A 14,925-nucleotide genomic window follows, 5' to 3' on the forward strand; every position below is an offset into this window, starting at 1 on the left:
TGAAGGGCTCTCACCCCTCTGAGTTGCTGAAGGTTGGTGTTCAACAGATGAAGGGCCCTCACCCCTTCGTCTGAGCCTCTTCAGGATGTTAAAAAGGCAGATGGTGTTGGTGCCTCCACCAGACAAAGGGCTCCCATCCCTTTGTCCGTGCGCCTCCCAGATCACGGAAGAACTGGTAGCACAAGAAGAACGGCTCTCACCACTTCTTCCATGCTCCTTCCCGATCTGGGGAGGGTCGAGGTCTCCAGGAGATGATGGTCTCTCATCCCTTCCATCGTACGTCTTAAAAGAAGAGCGGATGTCTCCTGAAGACAGAGGTCTTAAAAAGGAACGTAGTCTACGATGCATGCTCTCTTGTTGTAACTGCACACACAAACACACAGAAATCAGTGCTCTGATATTCATTATTTTTCATACAGCACACAGAGCAAATTATTTTTTTCTTTACTGACTTCCTACTTTGACTAAACTTTATAAATGTACTCAAAATAACTGAGCAGAATTACTCTGGTCACTGCTTTTTATTACACTGCACATTAAGAACAACAATATTCATTCAGCCAACTTATTTTTAAATAAAAAGCTGCTGTGTGTTCTAAAAATAGATTTCACAAACAGTTAACTCAGACTCTGAGTAAACTAAACCAGAGATATAAAACTGATCACAGTTAGTTTCATAAACTCTGAGCAGGTTCTCTCTGAATTAAATTCAACTTTGACCGGACTGTTGTGCCAGATTAACCAATAAAGTCACGGCTGCTTCGTGTTTATAAATGCGTGATTTATTATTTTAGCTTTTTTTTTGTCATTTTTATCATTGTCATTTAATGTTTAAGTTATTATCCCACAACTGGACATCAAACTGCTGTATAGTTAGCTCTCAGCATCCACTTCTAGTAAACAATATTTATTTAATTCCCTGCATCAGAGAAATGACATCATGTTGTTTTTCAGAGTCGAGTGCTGATTCACTTCAATTAAATTACATTTTTATCCATGGTGTGTCAAATCAAAACAAAAGTCATCTCAGAGATCTTTGCATAGTGAAGTCCTTCCAACAGAACCACATTATCAAAGTCAAGTCAAAGTCAACTTTAATGTTAATCCACCATATGTACAAGAAAGATAGAGATTAAAATATTGTTTCTCACAGTCCCACGTGTGCAAAATAAAAAGATAAAACCTGAAAAGTATAAATATGTAACAATAAAAACAATAAAACAGACAAGAACCACAGTGATGCTTAATATACATATATATAGTGATGCTCAATATATAACACTACTATGTAGTGCAAACACAGGTCCATAGTGTAAACGTTCAGAGTTCAGCATCCTGACAGCTTCATGATTATCATCATTATAGAGAGGAAGCCAGCAATTCAACAATTTCCCACGAGTGACAGCTGGAAGGAAAAACCTTCCTTTTAACAGCAAGAAACCTGATCAATGTCGTTGACCTGAAACATCATGTGTTGATAACATGCTTGTTATTTACTGCTATAGCAATGCTACTTCATGTCCCCTCCTGCCTTCAACATGAGCAGATTATGCAACTTTATTTACAGACTTGAAGAGAGTTTGATATTGACAGGGTGGATTAGAAAGGGCCATCGGGACAGTCATAGGCTCAGTCAGGAGAAAACAAATTCACGTTTTAACATGTTTCCACTAAAATGTTTCATTTCTTTAAAACATTTAGGACACTCATTCAGCTTTTCAGTGAGTCTGCTTTTTAAAATACACTCATGGTCCACCAAAAATGTCAAAATAATGAATTGATGCTCAATTTTTAATCAAGTATAGATGAACAACTGTAACAATACCCATCGAATTTAATCATATTCATTATCATAGCATCGTTGCAACAAGTACAGTTAATTGAACAAATGATACTGAACTCCCACTGTTACCAAATTGAGTTACAATACATTTAATATTGGTAATAATAACCACCAATGTTGGTGATAAAAATCAGGAAGATTAAAACATACAATTAATCTCGAAGCTACAGTAAAAGCTTTGTTCCCCACAATTAGTTCAAGAAAGAGTTTTCTGTAACTTGGCGAGATCACGTTTTTGTTGTCAACAAACAGTACAGGGATTTGAGAAAAGCATTCAGTCATATTTAGAGTCATATTTGATCAAAGAAACCCATGAAATAGACTTGAATTCTCATGTAAACTGTAAAAATAAATTGCAGAGGATCTCAAATGCAGAGACTGCAAACCTCTCAGGGAATGTAAATTTCACTTTATTGGCAAGAAAAAATATGAAAACAGTTAATTCTGCACTCATGCAGTGTAGGCCACAAGTAAAGCAAAGTTCACACGTGAAAATGATGTTGTACAAGACAAAAAGTGCATTTACACCTCATCATCACACCAACAGATTCACATCTTACTTCAATGTTATTTGAAGTTTAACTCATGAAAAAAGTCATTTACTTGTGAAAGTAATGCTGGAAAATAAATGTAGTCTTTACACAACACAACACAGAACAACTAAACAGAAAGGTTGAAGAACAAATGAGTTTGATCTCAGCAGAAAAGCACAAGATGTCTTACCTTGTCAAAGATTGATTTGTGGAATGTGGTTGGAATTCTATCCTCCTGCAGAGAATGAACATGGTCCATTGTGATGTCATCGTCGTCATGGACAGCAGAACTGAAACATTCTCATACTGATGTCACTCAATTAAAAAAAAAAAACACACTCATTCTCTTTCACACCAAAACTTATCCTGCAAGTTCAGGAATTTAACAACCGACCGTCTGGTCCCAAGCTGCCCCCTCTATCGTCCGGACCCTCATTAGTGCTGTTCATTCTGCAGCAGTGGTGTAGCACCATCATCTGGAACCTGTACATGCAAGCAGCCAGAACAGTACTGCTCAGTAGTTTAGTGTCGGGGTCTTTGAGGCCGCTGGACCCAGAAACAACAGGCATTTGCTGTTTTACGTAAAGGAACAAACCTTCCTCTGTGTCAGTTTTCATTTTACAGTTTATTTTTAGACATAAAAGACACAATTTCTAAACCACAAGAGAGTTGACCTGATGCTCTGCAACCTTAGAAAAACAGCTTCTTGCAGCTTTTATATCGGGCCAGGTTTCATTTACAGCTTCAGTTGAGTTTCTAGCAGAACTTGTCAGGTTTTGGTGTGCGCCCTGTGGATGGATGCACTGATGGTCAACAGTTTCAGAGGGTACATTTCATTGCAGAAAAGCCAAAGATGACAGTTTTGCCACTGACAGCAGCCTCTGAATGCACTGCAGCCACCAGACATTTGACTCAGGGCTGTTATCCTCTTCTTTTTAAACTGAGGAGGAAAACCTACTTTCTACAATATAACCAACAACTGAACATGAGTTCAGATGATTTCTCAGGGAGTCATTCAAAACGTTTGACAGAAAGTGATTCAATGACTTGATGAAATCGAGAATTAAATATTACAGATAAATGATTAATATATCTGTAACAGCTCCTGTGCTACGGATGGTGGGTTCCTCTGACCAAATACGCTCCAGCAACAGGTCTCTGCTTTTAACAAGGTTTATTTACATCAATATTACTCCCGGTCCCCATGCCCGCGCTCTGCTGCCGTGCCCCCGAGCGCTGGTCACGTCCAAAACGGAAGTTATTGTACTTGGTCCTAAACACCTCAGAAACTCTTTCTGTAATCACTCAGTTACTCTAGATGACGTTGTCTTAGCCTCCAGCAAAACTGTGAGGAACCTTGATGAGGATTTGTCCTTTAGCCACCATATAAAGCAAATCTCCAGAACTGTCTTCTTTCATCTCCGTAATATTAATAAAATCAGGAAAATCCTTCCTCAGCGCGACGCAGAAAAACTCATTCATGCATTTGTTACTTCTAGGATAGATTATTGTAATTCCTTGTTGTTAGGATGTCCAAATTACTCATTAAAAACCCTGCAGTTGATCCAAAATGCTGCAGCAAGAGTACTGACGGGATTTAGCAAGAGAGATCATATTTCTCCAGTTTTAGCTTCTCTTCACTGGCTTCCTGTGAAATCAAGAATAGAATTTAAATTTCTCTTGATGACATACAAAGCTCTACATGACCAGGCTCCATCATATCTCAGAGATCTTATAGAACCATATAATCCTAGCAGAACACTTCTCTCTCAGTACACTGGTCTACTTGTGGTTCCTAGAGTTTACAGAAGTAGAATGGGAGGCAGAGCTTCAGTTTTCAGGCTCCTCTCCTGTGGAACCAACCAGCTCCCAGTTTGTGTTGGAGGGGCAGAAACCCTCTCTAGCTTTAAGATTAGACTCAAAACGTTCCTTTTTGATAAAGCCTATAGTTAGGGCTGGCTCAGGTAGACCTGAACCAACCCTTAGTTATGCTGTTATAGGCCGAGGCTGCTGGGGGACCTCGTTACATGCTGAGCTTCTTTTCTTTCCTCCTACTCTTTAACTGACTCATACCTCACCATCTTTTTCTCTCCCACAGCTTTTTCTTATTGTCTGTTGTCTCCATTCAGTTCCTTCGCTCACGTAGTTTCTCTTCTTTCTTTTCCAGATGTCCCATCATGGAGCTGCATGTCTCTGATCTGTGCTTGTCGTCTCCACCAACAGTTCTTCTCTTCTATCTTTATGTTGTCCTTTTCTCTCTCTGCTCTCCTCTCACCCCAACCGGTCGAGGCAGATGGCCGCCCACCTCTGATCCTGGTTCTGTCGGAGGTTTCTTCCTGTTAAGAGGGAGTTTTTCTTCCCTCTGTTGGAGGTTTTTCTCCCTTAAAGAGGAGTTTTTTTTCCCTCCGATCTTACGTGGGAATTGTTGAATTGTTGAATTGTTGGGTTTCTCTGTATAATATTGTAAAGTCTTGCTGTAAGGACTTTAATGTGTTAAGTGCCATGAAATAACCTATGTTGTTATTTGGCGCTATATAAATAAAATTGAATTGAATTGAATTGAATTGAATTGAATTGAATTGAATTGAATTGAATTGAATTTATGACCTCAGTGTTTCTAAAATCTTAACTCTGTCTGGGACATTTGTTCCTGGCAGTCCTGCATAACAGGAGGTCCTAAATAAACTTAACACTGTTTTGAAGTTTACTCTTCTTCTCCAGATGTGTAAACATGCAACAAAAAAAAAGCACAGAACATAAAACAGAGCTTTCAACTGGAAAATAATTCAAAAAAAAATATTTCAGCTGAACTCCTATGTTGTTTTAAAAATGATGTTTATACTGAGTGTCTAACACTTAATTTAAACTTTGTTATTTGTTTGCAGAGAACTTATAATTCCCCTTTAACACAGCAACACAGGAGTTTTACATGCTCCTCATATTATTCTGTAAAACAGGTGACACTAAGAGAAGACCAACATACAGTGTGTGAGGAAGGTGTTTGACCTCAGAGCGCCTTTCCTCCAAAATATATTCTCTTGTTGATGACGGTCTGTCAAACATGTCGCTCCAAAATCTCCCAGAATTCAGGAGGGCTGAGATTTGGACATTTTGATTTCATATTCTGTCTGAAAACGTATACAGTCATTGTGTTTCTCTACTTTTTCTTGAAGTTGTTTCTCATCTGTGGATGAAGAACTTCTTCTCCTGCAGTGTCATGTTGACAGTTTGAATATGGAGGAAACAAGTGATATTACCAGCTTCTTAACTTACATCATGGAAGATGAATGCTGTGCTTTGATAAACATGAATCAGTGCAATGAAGCAGTAACATTGTATTTCTTTTTTTCATTTATTTTTTGTAATCATTATTGATAAATTCAGTCTTCATCAGCATGAGGCAGGACGCTCTGGGTGATGCAGCGTTAGAGGTCAACCAGTCTCCTCCAGAAGTAGAGCTGCTGTTGGGGGGGTCTTAAACTCCACCATCCCCTACATGGTGGCCTGCTTGTTGCCTGCAGCTCTGTCTCAGCACACCACTTCACCAGCTGCTGCATCTCCTTCCTGTCGGCCATCTTGGTGATGAGGCCTTTCACCATGGTGTCAACTTCATCATGCCTTTTGGACGATCTACTTTTAAACATCTGTGAGACAAAGCTGCTTCACTTGAAGAAAAAAGAAACTGTTAATCTGTCATGACTTGTACAATATTTAGCCAGAAGAAGGAAATCAGTTCTTAACAGTTAAACTAAAGATCTTTGGCTTCTGACTGAGCTTGATGTAAAAATTCACCTCAAGTTTCAAGCTTCAACAGTAATTTACAACTGGAAGAATTGGACCAAATCTTAAGAGGGTTTTCAGAAACCAGGTATTAAAACTAATAAACAAGATGATGATGTCTTGAGAGACAAGTTTTGTTTTAAGGTTAACAGTGAGGTGGCCGAGAGTTTTCTTCAGACCAGAAGGACTGCAGCTTCTACAGCTCCAGCTGACAGACATCAGCAGACCTGAAGGACGGCTGCAGATGTGAGCGTTGGGTTGTGAGAGGGAGCTCAGGTGTTGGTCAAACTCCCAGATGACTGAGAGGTTGGAATCAGGACTTTGTCAAGTCTGATCTTACTCAGCTCACTTTAAAACATGGTTGAGCCAGATTTATGTCTAAAGGCCATTTTTACAATGTTTTGGTCAAATTTCACGTCATAAACAGGAAAGTTTCATTGTTATCAGCCAGGAGGGCTCAAAGAGGAAACAAAGATGAGCAGGCAAACCATCAGGTAACAGAGGTCATCTGAGGCTTTGATGAGGCTCGACTACAGCAGCTTAACAGACACAGAGTTTCAGTTGGTGTCAGGAGGAGAGAAGGACTTCAGATAGATGAGTTTGATGAGGCCAGAGTGAGTTAAAACACTGGAGCTGAAGAGGCAGGACTTTGTTCAGGCTGTTTTCAACAAAGGAGGTTAACTATTGCACAGAGTTTCAGCAGACCAGAAGAACTGCAGCTTCTGTAGTTTCAGAGGTAAAAACTGGCTTTGTAGGAAGTGAAGGAGGTCGTAAACAGGAAGACAAACTGTCAACTGACTGAGTGGGAGACGGGGCTTCAACCAGGTTGGTGTCAGTAGGGCAGGAAAACTACTGACCTCCATACAGTCAAGTGAGAGCTGTGTCTAATGAACCCAGATATTCAGTTACCAGTTAAGTCAGGCCATGGTCTACTTTTTTCAGCTGTTTCCACTGAAAGACCAACACAGATAGAAAGAAACACTGGAGATACATGACTGTGGTCAACATTTAGTTTTTTGCTTAAATTCAACTTTTTAAGAATTTGCTTCTCATATCAACTCCAGCAGAGTTTTCTTGTGGATCAAAGAGTGAGAAAGAGAGCAGCTTTAACTTGGCAGGGAGAAGTTTGAGGAGGCTGCAGTCAGAATATGAGGCAGGGCTTCATCCACGCTGACAGACTGAAAGACTGCAGCTTATGTGGTGGACAAGAGGTTCCAAACAGGTTCAGGTGAACAGTCAAATAATGGAGGAGGGGGAGGCAGGGCTTCAAGACGAACTACTGATCTACCACTGCAGATATAACGTAACAGCAGGAGAAACATTTGAAGGCATTCGATGCAAAGCCGAAGTGTTGGTGTGAAGTTTTGTCCCTGCAGTGGTCAGTGTGTAATCTGACAGGAGGGCAGGATGGAGCGATACATTAACAGCATCTAACAGGCAGGTCAGACCATGGTTTAGTTTGATGGGACCTTTGCAGCTTCAGGCTGAATCCATTTACAGGTGCAGTCATTATGTTTCAAGACTTGTGTTTGTCAGGAGTTTCCTTGCCTGAACTACATCAGAGCAGATTTTTATAGTTTCAGGAGGAAAGAAAAATGGTGTCATTTTCTGTCAGAAGATTGAGGATGGAGAGGCGGAAGTTGTTATTTTTCGACTTTTCACTGCAGAGGAGGACTGACACACTTGTCTTTTCAGGTCTATTAGGAAGTCTTCTACTTGAGTCGGTCCACCGGGAAAACGCCCGGTACGCCCAAAGGTCAGTCCAGCCCTGGACACCCTGGACATGTCAAGAGTCTATCTTGGAATCGTTATCTCTCTGTTTTGTTTCCCTCTCCGCTTTTTTTTATGATTTCCTCTATTTTATATTTTTTGTCATTTCTGGTGTATTAGGAAGCTCTCAAAGTGAGTGCAGAATGGAATCAGATAATTTGGTCTCAAACTGTCTCTTTATGAACAAACATACCAGCAGCTGCAGCTGGAGTGGTAATAGAAAGAATAATAACACACAACAACAACAAATTCTGATCGTTTTAAAAGTGAGCAGTTATGAGATGGTCGGCTGATCCCATGTCGGAGGAGCTGCATGTCAGACACATTTCTTATCCTTGATGGCTACACTGCCATGTTTTAAACATATTTTAAGGGCTGGTAGGGTGTTGTGTTCAGGCTGAGCAGCTTATTTACATGTAACTTTAGTTTCAGTCAGGTCTGTCCATCCCCAATGTTCTCTGTTAAGATTTTACTTTCAGGGGAACATCCGACCCTGAAGAAGAGAGGCCGGTGATGCGGCGTGTCTCCCAGTCCCAGGTATCAATAATCATGCACCATCTAAAGTGAGGCACCCACCATGTCCTCCTCAAAGCTGCGTGTTGGACAATAATATCTGTCCTGTTTCATCTGTCAAATCAGGTCTTGTGTTCTTGTTCAAGAACAGGAGACATTGTGTTGCACACTGTGTCTGCTCACAGTGTCAACTCGGCCAAGTACTCGTGGCTGTGCCTGCCTTAGGTTGTCCCCAGTTTCTTCAGGGGGATCTTACCCGTCATCGGCGAACTAGTCTTCCATACTTGGCCTGCTTTGATTTTTCTTTCAAATATTCTAAATGTTTTATTTTAATCTTTCTATCTCCTGTCAAACCAGGTGTTTCTGCACATTGTACAAAAACACCAGTGACAGCGTTCATGCACACTGTGTCTGCTCACAGTGGCGACCAGGTCAAGTACTCGTGGCTGTGCCTGCCTTAGGTTGTCCCCAGTTTCTTCAGGGGATCTTACCCGTCGTAGGCGAACCAGTCTTCCATACTTGACCCTTCAGATGTGATATTACTCTATTTGGTGTCGTCTGAACAACCAGGAACATATCAACAGCAGCTTTGAGGAGAATCTGTGACGACCTGATCAGTGCATAATGAATACTTATGGGACTTAGGATTCTCCCCAGCAGCCTTACTTCCTTACTTCAGTGGTCGTATGTATCAAAGAGAGACATGTGCCTGGTTTTCTGTAATGCTTTTACATTCATTTGTTCTTACATGAGTATGTCATGTTGAAACATTACTTCACGTTCAGTTTACTTATCAAGAACAGTTTTAAACATATAAGCAGGAATTGAACTACCAACCCTGAACCACATCCACCCCTGAACAGTGATGAGCTGGATTCAGGCCTGGATGGGTAAACAGGAGGAAAAAGCAGCAAGTTCCTTCCCATTGAAACTCCAACATGTGACTGACATGCAGGTTCCCTAACTGGACTCCGACTCGCTCTCTCAAAACTGATGTCGTAGTTTGTTATATTTTTTTCCCACACACAGAAAACACTTTTTTTTTTTTTTTTTTAGATGTTTTTATACTTTTTTTTACATTTCCTAATTTTACTGTCTGACAACTTTTTTCTACCTATTTTCTTTTTGTTTGTCTTTCTGAATTTGTTCTCTTATTTTTTTCATGTTTTTATACTTATTCTATAAATCCCAATTTTACCATTTTTCTCATTTCTCTTTTTAAAGTCAAGGTGAGGGTAGGTTAGGCTCTGTGCCCGGATTGGGCCGGTACTCAACGGTATCTAAGGGGCCCGAGTCCCTCCAATCGAGGCTCAGCCTGTGGACAGTGAAGCCTGTAACGGCCCCCGTCACACCAGGGCCCGGTCCTCTCTGGGTCGGGTTGTTTTGGACTGCAGCCGAAAGAGGATTTAAACTCCATCTAAGACTAAATACTGGCATGAGATCGACAAGCGACAAGTAACTTAAAAGTTGAAAAGAGAGTTCAAGAGGGCTCGAAACCATTTTTCTTTGTTTCACTTTTGATGTTCACTTTTCAAAATACTTTAGTTTTAGATTTGGTGAAATTTGCTTGAACTTTTTTCCACCTATTTTTTTTTCTTTTTGTCTTTCTGCATTTAATTTGTTTTATTTTTTTATGTTTTTTTTTATATTTCCTAATTTTACTTCCTGACAACTTTTTTCTGCCTATTTTTTTTCTTTTTGTCTTTCTGAATTTTTTGTCTTTTATTTTTTCATGTTTTTATACTTTTTCTACATTTCCCAATTTTACCATTTTTCTCATTTCTCTTTTTAAAGTCAAGGTGAGGGTAGGTTAGGCTCTGTGCCCGGATTGGGCCGGTACTCAACGGTACACAGTACTGACAAGGTTGGGTGAAGGCTCTATAAATACTCCCTCAAATGTGACGTACGGAAAACTGCTTGCCCGGTGTAGCTAATAGATATTTTTATCCTTTTTTTTATATTTCCTAATTTTACTTTCTGACAACTTTTTTCTACCTATTTTTATTGTTTTTGTCTTTGAATTTTTTGTCTTTTATTTTTTTTGTTTTTATACTTTTTTATCTTTCCTAATTTTACTTTCTGACAACTATTTTCAAACTGTGTTTTTTGTTTTGTCTTTCAGAATTTTTTGTCTTTTCTATTTTTTTAATATTTTTATACTTTTTTATATTTCCTAATTTTACTTTCTGACAACTTTTTTCTACCTAATTTTTTCTTTTTGTCTTCCTGAATTTTTCGTCTTTTGTTTTGTTTTTGTTATTGTACTTTTTTTTTTACATTTCCTAAATTTACTTTGACAACTTTTTGTAATTAATGTTACTCATTCACTATTTTCAAATTTTTGCACCCGAGTGCATGAACTTTTAAAAGTCTTCAGGTTCATTGCGAACCCGAACCTGCTACCTTTTGGCCTGGCGTCCACTTTTGTCCGTTCCCCAAAGAGTCGTATTCCTCTGTGATACTGTTTCTGCCGTTTTTTAATCTTTTGGGTATAACTGTCATCTGAAAATAAGAGTACAAGAAAGATTAAATCTGGAGTCCAGTTGTAGATTTCACCAACAGGAAATATTAAACAGACCACAATTGTATAATTTGTTGTGTGTTAACAGAAAACGTGTCGTTAGCTATCTTTGGGCTCAGCTCAGGTTTTCTGATATCACAGAACTGGCTCACTTTTAACTGAGGCAGATCACCGTGTCTCTTCAGGGCAGGCTTAGTTTAGATCTTATTGAGAACAATAATTGTTTAATTCATATCCAAATAGAAACAATTTGTTTTAGGGGGAGTTTAGAGTCACCTGTTGCTACCAAAAGAATGTCATTTCCTGGTAAGAAAGTCCAAAATTTAAGAAGTTTATTGAAACTTCATTTACAACTGATTGGCAGTTTAATTCAGGATGTCACTGAGCTTCTGTATTCATGTACATGAACACCAAATCCTGAGCCAAGCTCCATTTTAATCTGCTGAGATCTATTCATGTCATGTTCTTTAGTGAATTCACTTGATATCTTAAAACAAAATGTCTAAAAAAAAATCCAACCTATCAGACGTTATTATGAACAATTAAATGTGCCTGTATGAATACTTAAAGACACTTAATGTGAAAGTATGACAATTGATTTTCTTACCTCCAACTTCAATGTTGTGATCCTCCTCACGGCTCTTGTTGATGTCGTTGATGAGTTTCCTTCTCCTCCATTTCAACCACTGAAGGTAAACTCCTGTAATCCAGCTAACATTTGGAGACTTGGACTGACTTCTGTCTGCCTCTTGTATGTGCTGACCGTTGGTCTCCTCGTCCTCTCTCTTTTGAATTTGTCCTTCCTCCTCCTGACCATTCATTTCTTTCTCCTCCTTCTCCTGTTTTTCTTTCTCCTTCCTCTCCCTTTTCTTGCTTTGTTTCTTCTCCTTCTCCTCTTTTTCCTGAATTTGTTTCTCTATTTTCTCCCTCCTCTTCAATTCATTCTCGGTCCTTTTCTTTCTTTTCCTTTCCTCCTTCTCCTGTAATTCAATCTCCTTCTTCTCCCACTTCTTCCTTCTCTCTTCCTCTTTCTTCCATTGTTTGCTGTCTTTCTTGAAACCTGTAGTGGTTAAAGACTGGTCTTCAACAGAGGAAGGGCTCTCACCCCTCCGAGTGAGTTCCCCCCAAGCTTCAAAAGGCTGGTATCCAACAGATGAAGGGCTCTCACCCCTCTGAGTTGTTGTAGGTTGGTGTTTAACAGATGAAGGGCTCTCACCCCTCTGAGTTGTTGAAGGTTGGTGTTTAACAGATGAAGGGCTCTCACCCCTCTGAGTTGTTGAAGGTTGGTGTTCAACAGATGAAGGGCTCTCACCCCTTCGTCTGAGCCTCTTCAGGATGTTAAAAAGGCTGATGGTGTTGGTGCCTCCATGAGACGAAGGGCACTCACCCTTTCTTCCATGCTCCTTCCCGATCTGGGGAGGGTCGAGGTCTCCAGGAGATGATGGTCTCTCATCCCTTCCATCGTACGTCTTAAAAGAAGAGCGGATGTCTCCTGAAGACAGAGGTCTTAAAAAGGAACGTAGTCTACGATGCATGCTCTCTTGTTGTAACTGCACACACAAACACACAGAAATCAGTGCTCTGATATTCATTATTTTTCATACAGCACACAGAGCAAATTATTTTTTTCTTTACTGACTTCCTACTTTGACTAAACTTTATAAATGTACTCAAAATAACTGAGCAGAATTACTCTGGTCACTGCTTTTTATTACACTGCACATTAAGAACAACAATATTCATTCAGCCAACTTATTTTTAAATAAAAAGCTGCTGTGTGTTCTAAAAATAGATTTCACAAACAGTTAACTCAGACTCTGAGTAAACTAAACCAGAGATATAAAACTGATCACAGTTAGTTTCATAAACTCTGAGCAGGTTCTCTCTGAATTAAATTCAACTTTGACCGGACTGTTGTGCCAGATTAACCAATAAAGTCACGGCTGCTTCGTGTTTATAAATGCGTGATTTATTATTTTAGCTTTTTTTTTGTCATTTTTATCATTGTCATTTAATGTTTAAGTTATTATCCCACAACTGGACATCAAACTGCTGTATAGTTAGCTCTCAGCATCCACTTCTAGTAAACAATATTTATTTAATTCCCTGCATCAGAGAAATGACATCATGTTGTTTTTCAGAGTCGAGTGCTGATTCACTTCAATTAAATTACATTTTTATCCATGGTGTGTCAAATCAAAACAAAAGTCATCTCAGAGATCTTTGCATAGTGAAGTCCTTCCAACAGAACCACATTATCAAAGTCAAGTCAAAGTCAACTTTAATGTTAATCCACCATATGTACAAGAAAGATAGAGATTAAAATATTGTTTCTCACAGTCCCACGTGTGCAAAATAAAAAGATAAAACCTGAAAAGTATAAATATGTAACAATAAAAACAATAAAACAGACAAGAACCACAGTGATGCTTAATATACATATATATAGTGATGCTCAATATATAACACTACTATGTAGTGCAAACACAGGTCCATAGTGTAAACGTTCAGAGTTCAGCATCCTGACAGCTTCATGATTATCATCATTATAGAGAGGAAGCCAGCAATTCAACAATTTCCCACGAGTGACAGCTGGAAGGAAAAACCTTCCTTTTAACAGCAAGAAACCTGATCAATGTCGTTGACCTGAAACATCATGTGTTGATAACATGCTTGTTATTTACTGCTATAGCAATGCTACTTCATGTCCCCTCCTGCCTTCAACATGAGCAGATTATGCAACTTTATTTACAGACTTGAAGAGAGTTTGATATTGACAGGGTGGATTAGAAAGGGCCATCGGGACAGTCATAGGCTCAGTCAGGAGAAAACAAATTCACGTTTTAACATGTTTCCACTAAAATGTTTCATTTCTTTAAAACATTTAGGACACTCATTCAGCTTTTCAGTGAGTCCGCTTTTTAAAATACACTCATGGTCCACCAAAAATGTCAAAATAATGAATTGATGCTCAATTTTTAATCAAGTATAGATGAACAACTGTAACAATACCCATCGAATTTAATCATATTCATTATCATAGCATCGTTGCAACAAGTACAGTTAATTGAACAAATGATACTGAACTCCCACTGTTACCAAATTGAGTTACAATACATTTAATATTGGTAATAATAACCACCAATGTTGGTGATAAAAATCAGGAAGATTAAAACATACAATTAATCTCGAAGCTACAGTAAAAGCTTTGTTCCCCACAATTAGTTCAAGAAAGAGTTTTCTGTAACTTGGCGAGATCACGTTTTTGTTGTCAACAAACAGTACAGGGATTTGAGAAAAGCATTCAGTCATATTTAGAGTCATATTTGATCAAAGAAACCCATGAAATAGACTTGAATTCTCATGTAAACTGTAAAAATAAATTGCAGAGGATCTCAAATGCAGAGACTGCAAACCTCTCAGGGAATGTAAATTTCACTTTATTGGCAAGAAAAAATATGAAAACAGTTAATTCTGCACTCATGCAGTGTAGGCCACAAGTAAAGCAAAGTTCACACGTGAAAATGATGTTGTACAAGACAAAAAGTGCATTTACACCTCATCATCACACCAACAGATTCACATCTTACTTCAATGTTATTTGAAGTTTAACTCATGAAAAAAGTCATTTACTTGTGAAAGTAATGCTGGAAAATAAATGTAGTCTTTACACAACACAACACAGAACAACTAAACAGAAAGGTTGAAGAACAAATGAGTTTGATCTCAGCAGAAAAGCACAAGATGTCTTACCTTGTCAAAGATTGATTTGTGAAATGTGGTTGGAATTCTATCCTCCTGCAGAGAATGAACATGGTCCATTGTGATGTCATCGTCGTCATGGACAGCAGAACTGAAATATTCTCAAACTGATGTCACTCAATTTAAAAAAAAACAACCCAAAAAAACCACACTCATTCTCTTTCACACCAAAACTTATCCTGCAAGTCCAGGAATTTAAGAAC

The sequence above is a fragment of the Embiotoca jacksoni genome, unplaced genomic scaffold (assembly GCF_022577435.1).
Source record: "Embiotoca jacksoni isolate LCO1_2020_lvr unplaced genomic scaffold, fEmbJac1.0.p SCAF_3, whole genome shotgun sequence".
Lineage (NCBI taxonomy): Eukaryota > Metazoa > Chordata > Actinopteri > Embiotocidae > Embiotoca > Embiotoca jacksoni.